The following is an 8,124-nucleotide window of genomic DNA, read 5'->3' on the forward strand; positions in this document are numbered from 1 at the left end:
CACCTTTCTCCCAAAAACAGTGCACATGCATTCATTATTCATTCACTTTGCATTCCCTTTGCAATTACACCCCACATGTCCATTTAATCATTCAACCACATTCCCATTAACCACAAAACAAATCACACAACACACCAACACACATGCATCCTGAAATTCTTTGCCTTGCAATCACATGCATTTCCCTTGACATTTTCAGCCATCACACTTCATCATTACACCACCATTCACTCTTTAACCCACACACACTTCACACAAACAACATTCACATGCATTCACATGCATTTCCAACACAAAACACACTCAAAACCGTGGCCACCTTTGCATTTCAGCATTCCCATTTGCATTTTCAGATTTCCAGCTTTCCAACCTAGCCACATTCACATGCATTCACTCATAATCATTCACCAAACTTGCAGCCACATTTCCACCCACCTCCTAGCTGTCATGTTCCCTCCATTACTCCTATATATACCCTTGCATTCATTCATTCAAAGAACATCTCATTCCATTGTAGATACCACAACACAAACACTCCATTCCTTCTCTAGCCGTGAGTTTCTCTCCATTTTCTGCACCATTTTCTCCACCACTCATCACCTATTTCCATAATTCCTTTTCCATTCCACACTTCCATCCCCCAAACCAATTATCCCTAGACCTTATGCTACAATAAAGAGGAAGAGAAGAGGGCCTAAACGTTCATACAATTCAAGTTTGAGTTGTTGGAATGTTTAGGCGTTTCTTTGATTTCAATGTTTAATTTCAATTCTCTTTGTTTTGTATGAGGAACTAAACCCCCCTTTAGCTAGGGGGGGATTCGAAATATATGTTTATGCTTGCATTTTGATTTGATTACTTTTAATTACGTTTCATAAGTTGTGAATTCAATTTGTTTAACTATTTGATTGATATCCTATTTATGTATGTTTATTGAGAATGAACGCTTAATTTTCATGCATGAATATGACGCTAGAATATAAGTGAGTTTCACCTAATCGTTATGAACTTATATTCACAAGTAGTGGAGGTTGCTTATAAACAATCGCGTTAAACGAATTCTTGGCATAAGTTTCATGCAATCATAGTAACGAATGCCTCGTCAACACTTATAGTTTTCATGATGCTTAATGATTCTTGCTTGTTTCTCTATTATGCAATTCATGAAGGGAACTTGTGAGGAATGCTTTGGGTTGTCGTATGCAATCATCCAATTCATTAACTTAAGGAAAACTTGACGGTTAATTTAAGCGGACCTAATTAACCCGGGGTGTTGAGAATTCATGGTTTATTGAAATGCAATTGAAAATCATTTTATTATGCAAGTGTAACATGTATGGAGATGAACCCCTTAGCTAGCTTCCCATCCATTCATTTCCGTCAAATCCATATTTACAATTTGTTTTGTTTCCAAGTATTCATTTTAGTTTAAATTCGTCCAAATCCAATTCCCCCCTATTTCGTTGAAGTCTTAGTCTTAATCTTTCTTATTTTTAGTTTTGCTTTCTTCGAGCATTAAATAGTGTTTTATATTGTGTTTTTATGTTTTTAAGTCAATTTAGAAGGTTTTAGCAAGCCCTCCTAATCCCCGGTCTAGAACGATCCCTACTTATACTTATACTACAATTGATAAAAAGAGGGTTTAATTTGAGTGTCAAGTAAATCACGCATCAATTGCCACTATGTTCGAGCATAAGTTCAATCCAAAATCATAAACACTCACTACACTCGCATTCATGATCAATTGGCTGACATTTTTACCAAGCCTCTCCCTACGGTTCAATTTCTGTGCATTATGTCCAAGCTTGGCTCAAGGGATCCCCTCAATCCAGCTTAAGGAGGAGTGTTGGAAGATTGAAAGATTGGATGCTTTTGGAAAAAGCAACTCTTGGTGGGCAAGAGATTGTTTCACCTTGCTTTAGCCTACAATTAAGGGATCATGTTTCCTTCTTATTGTAAAATAGTTAGTGGCTTTCCAATGAGTAATTTAGGGAGCTGATTGGGGACTGATTGGAGGCTGTCTTTACTCCATTCCTTTCTCTATAAATGTTCCAACTTGTAAATGATTTACACATGAAATATACATAAAAAATTCAATAGATTTTAACTTTACAATCAAAGATTTATTTACGCTTTAAATATCAAGTCATGTAATAAGTACTATAAAATAATAATAAAATTGATATCATCCTCCGATCAGCATTTTGTTTTTTGAAATATTAAGCATTTAAGCAGTACTTTAGTGTCCTAACATAAGTGAAATGTCACGGAAAAGATTTCTGCAAATCTTACCTATGCATGGCACTAACCACGGTTCTTACGCTTTGGTTCTGACAACTTTGAATGTCGTAAATACTGAAATATGTTTCTTTTTTCTGGTCAAGAAATTAAGAGGATACGGACACAAAGCATGGATGTGGTTTGCTGGAGTAATTGTCCTTTTGCTCTTAGAATTGAAACAATGGTGGGTACGGATAAGGACACATGGTCCCCGCTCTTCAGCTGTGGTGGTGGTGGGTGGTCTTTCATCGAGTACTGTTTATATTTAATTTTAAATAAAAATTTTACAATAATTTCTTACCACATAATATACGATGAATGGATGTAATTGAAGGATTTTCAGAATCTTCACAAAAAGGATCCAAAGAGGATCCTCATTCCTTCTTTAGATTCATTTTGCAATGGCACTACCGGTGAGACCCACAACCGTAAATTAATAATAAATAACAATTAATAATAATAATATAGGTAAATTTACCATTGCAATAGCTTCTTGTTATCTGATTCAAAATTTGTTTATCTATGTTTACGTATAATAATAAACATGTTATAAACTTTGTATTTAAGTGTGATTGTGTAAATCCTAGATTAGTCTGATACTAGTCATTCTTCCTTATTAGGACTTGTATTACTTGGAGAAGAAGGATTCTTCCCTCCATTATTACTATAAATAAAGACATTACATAGGGGGAATAACATATTCTTTACACAACCCTACAAATACATCTCTCTCCCTACTCTCTCTGTTACGCCTCCTCTCTCCTTGTCAGATTAATATAAGCTACAACACGTTATCAGCACGCTCCTACCGATGTGCTTAGGAATCTGACGTGGAAGTTTTTTACATCAAACCAGTTCATCAATATCATCACGCAATCAGGTTCTTCCAAAACAACAGTTTTTATCTCGACAATTTTGCAGCCCTGATAGCATGAACATTCACCATAATGAATGACCCAACTTTACGTTTTTCAAATTTTAGATTCTACGCTGGAATATTCTTTGGTCCTCACCCGAGCCCATCTGGGCTTGGCTAACACTCAATCCAAAATACCAGTCCCTTGGGCTTTGGTGTTTCTCTCAACCCAGTGAAGAGATTTGTTTCTTTGGGCTCACATATTGCAGCCCATAACTAGCTGCTTGGCCCGCGAACGACGCCAGCCCAATTGGGCTTTGGTATTCCCGTGTCCCGCGTTACATTAGAACCGAGCATGCGTGGCTGTTGTGGATTTCCTTCACCGCACTATACTGGATCCCAGCCTCCGTGCTAGCGCATCAGTGTACACAATGCACAAGATTGTAGCCCTCTTTTGAGCCTCTACCATCTGAGCATGTGCCTATAACCCATCTCTGTGCATATTGGCTTATTACCCTAGCTCGACTCGCTCCAAATCCAGCCCATATTTGGGCTTAGACCACGACACCAAATTTTTTAAGCCTACCTGTGTGGGCTTTGGTCTATTATTTTGGGCCCCGAGTTTAATTGTCCGTTTTTTTGGACAATTTGGGTTTTATAATTTTTTCACCCAAACTTTAATTTTGGCCCAACGTTCAAATAATTAATTCAATTATAATCATAGGCCCCGAAGACTTACTTGTATATATTTATTGCATATTTTTGTATATATATATGCGTTTGTTTGCAAGTACTATGAACCTGAAGTTCATAAACTTTTCTCGACAAAAACTAATTGAATGGATTTAAGTTTTTCGAACTTTTATGCATGTGACCGGTTCAATTAATTTTATTTCTAGGCATGACTAGTGGGAAAGTTAGTTGACTGGTAAATAGTGCAACCACGCACACCGTTTTGTGTGAACACATCTATTTCACTAACTTCATACCCAAGAATGCGCCTCTAACAACCCTCTTAGGGTCATCCAACCTGATCGAAGGATAAGGTAAGGCATGTATAATGTTGTCCAATGGTACAATCTAGACCATTGATGAGGTACTTTATTCTCCATGTTCCAGAAGAACGTTATTGAGTTTCAAGGACATTAGAGATAATAATTATCATGCTGAAACCTATGTAGAAAATGGAGTTGAATTTATGTGCATCACTTCTTATGAATATGTCCAGAAGCGCATTCTAGAGAAGATGGAGCGTATCCCGAGTGGTTTGTATACTACAACATACACCCTATAGAGAGCCACTATGTGGCCGGCCTTACATTTGGGACCGCGCACGAAATTACACTTTGGCATGATCGTTTGGAACACTCTGGACGAACAGCAATGCGCCGTATTCGTAAATCATTACATAGGCAATCACTAACCCGAAGTTTAGGTTCGTTCAAGGAATCGCATGTCAAACATGCTCCATGGGAATGCTTATTATTATGACTTCTTATGAAAAGATTCGTTTGAATCCTCCTTTTTTTTTTTTACAAAGGATTCAGGGGGACATTTGTGGACCGATTCACCCTCCCTGCAAACCATTTAGTTATTTTATGGTTTTGGTTGACGCTTCCACACTTTGGTCACACGTGTGCTTGTTGTCCACAAGTAACGCTACATTCTCCAAACTGTTGGCTTAGATTAACAAGCTCAAGGCTCACCACCCTGATTATCCAATCAAATATATTCGATTGGATAATGCTGGAGAATTCACATCTAAAACTTTTGAATTTAAATTTTAAGATATTATTATTAGCACTCCAAAATGTTCATTATGCACTCCAAACTTATATCTAACTATTTCGTCCCATTTCCAAACACATGCATGATTTTCTTGAAGAAAGAAAATTAAACGTAAACCTGTTTTTTTTATTTTTTTTATTTAATTTTATATTTTAAATTGTATAACAAATTATTCTTATAAATTTGTGCGCAACGAACCTATATTATATCTGTAACATCCCACATCGACCAACGGAAAAGAGATGATGTGCCTTATATGTACATGCCTACCTCCATATAGCACGAGGCCTTTTGGGGACTCACTATCTTCGGATTCCATCGGAACTTCGAAGTTAAGTGAGTTCGGGTGAGAGCATTCCCAAGATGGGTGACTCACTAGGAAGTTCTCATGTAAGTTCCTAAAAACAAAACCGTGAGGGAATGGTAATCCTAGAGCGGACAATATCGTGCTACGGCGGAGCCGATCTAGGATGTGACTGAATGGTATCAAAGCCACTCTGCCGTGTGGTGCAAGTGTGCCGACGAGGACATCGGGCCCCTAAGGGGGGTGGATTGTAACATCCCAAATCGACCAAGTCACATCCCAGACCGGCTCCGTCATAACACGATATTGTCCGCTCTAGGCTTACCATTCCCTCATGGTTTTGTTTCTGGGAACTCACACGAGAACTTCCCAGTGGGTCACCCATCCTGGGAATGCTCTCCCCCAAACTCGCTTAACTTCAGAGTTTTGATGGAATCCGAAGCCAGTGAGTCCCCAAAAGGCCTCGTGCTATATGGAGGTGGGCATGTACATATAAGGCACATCACCCCCTCTTCGTTGGTCGATATGGAATGTTACAATCCACCCCCCTTAGGGGCCCGACATCCTCGTCAGCACACTCGCACCACACTGCAGAGTGGCTCTGATACCATTTTGTCACATCACAGACTGGCTCCGCCGTAACACAATATTGTCCACTTTGGCTTCCGACCACGCCCTCACGGTTTTGTTTCTGGGAACAGGTCCGGGCGGAACAAGTCCGAGCGCCAAAAAAAAGAAGTAGGAATTTTATTTATTTTTATTTTTTTTAAGACTTTGTGCAACCAATTCTTCGTTACACAACAAAACCCTAAAAATTGGGAGGGGAGGACACCAAAAATAGGGCACATGAAATTTTTTTTTTTTTTTTAAATTAAGACTTTGCACGACCAATATTTCGTCAAGTAAAGTCTTTTCCTTCGTCACGCAAAGTGATACGGTTTTTAAAACCAAAATAACTCCTCCACAATTTTCTCAATGTCTCTCTCTATTCTTTTACCTCTCCTCTTTCTTTCCCTCTCACCAAATCCGACCCTTTCTCTCTCACACTTACTCCTCTCACTCAATCTCTCATCTCTCTTGCTTTTTCTATCTCTCACTCTCACTCACTCTCTCATCTCTCTCTCTCTCACTATCTTCTCTAACTCTCTCACACTCACTCCTCTCTCCCTTTCTCACTCACTCTCAATCTTGCCAAAAGGTATTTTCTCCCGAAATTTTAATTTATTTTTTCATTAATATGTGTTTTTGGAGTTAGTTTTGGGTTTGGGGTGGGATTTGGGGTTGCCAATTTTAGGGGAGATTATGCCGATTTTTTGGTATTATTTTATGTTGTGTTTTTGGTTATTTGACCATGTTTGTTTTTTCGTAGGAAATCGTGGGACTTTGAAGGCGAAAGTTGAGGATTTGGAAGCAATCGGACCATATCCCTCGCCACTACCACCACAATAGACTTGTATTAGGCTTTTATTATTGTACTTTATTAATTTATGAGTACATTTTAAATATTATATATATATATATATATTAGATAATTTGATCACTATTTTTCATATGTAGTTTTATTTTGATATGTCAATTTAAATTAAAGTAATTAAAAAAATAAAGTCACACAATTAATTAAATTAAAAAGTAAAAGTTTGAAAAATCTTGCGCTACCAAATGTTTCTTCGTGCAAACAATTAATATAATTAAATTAAAATAAGAGAAATAATTAAGAAAAAGTCAAAAACCTTGTGTGACAAAATATTTAGTCATGCAAAATATTAAATTAATTTAATTTAATTAAAAAATTAAAAACCAAAAAAACTTTGCTCAACGAAGATTAATTTTCACCACACAAACCCTATCTTCACGAGCTTTGCACGATGAACCATGCACGACCAAAATTTCGTCACGCAAGGTTTTGAGTGACGAAATCATACTTTGCATAACAAACTTATTTCATCGCCCAAAGTGTTTTTTGTAGTAGTGTAAATATAAATAAAAAAATAGAAAGCCTCAGATCAAGGCTAAAGTGTATATCTTAAACTAAAACTAAACTATACATAGTGCATAATATACTTGTAAAGAATGGAGAAAAGTAAAGTAGGGGGAGAGAAGTCATAAAACAACAAAGTAGAACGAGAGAAGTGAAAAAAATAGTGGGGTTATGCATACGGCCTTTTTGAAAAAATGTCTTATTTATATAAAAATAATAATTAAAAAATAATATAAAATAAAAGAGGTTCGGTTTGGTTCCTCCAGTTCCTAATATTTCCAAACCGAAATCGAAACTGATTTGAGATGGTTCAGTTCGATTTTTGTTTCGATTTTGACTCTTTTGGTCAACGCTTTTTTTTTACAGGTTATTTTTTTGTCATGGTTCGGCGGTTTTTATGCCCACAAAATCAAAAAGCCACAATGGGTTGGATGTGACATCCCACATCGCCCAGGGAGTGATCCTTAAATGTATATTCTCATCTCTACCTAGCACGAGGCCTTTTGGGAGCTCACTGGCTTCGAGTTCCGTAGGAACTCCGAAGTTAAGCGAGAAGAGGGCTAGAGCAATCCCATGATGGGTGACCCACTGGGAAGTTGCTCGTGAGTTCCCAAAAATAAAACCGTGAGGGAATGGTAAGCCCAAAGCGGACAATATCGTGCTACGGTCCCAGGGGGTGATCCTTAAATGTATATTCTCATCTCTACCTAGCACGAGGCCTTTTGGGAGCTCACTGGCTTCGGGTTCCGTAGGAACTCCGAAGTTAAGCGAGAAGAGGGCTAGAGCAATCCCATGATGGGTGACCCACTCGGAAGTTGCTCGTGAGTTCTCAAAAACAAAACCGTGAGGGAATGGTAAGCCCAAAGCGGACAATATCGTGCTACGGTAGTGGAGTCGGGTCCGGGAAGTGGTCCCACC

Source organism: Pyrus communis, chromosome 16, assembly GCF_041283825.1.
Source record: "Pyrus communis isolate YQ-2024b chromosome 16, ASM4128382v1, whole genome shotgun sequence".
NCBI lineage: Eukaryota > Viridiplantae > Streptophyta > Magnoliopsida > Rosales > Rosaceae > Pyrus > Pyrus communis.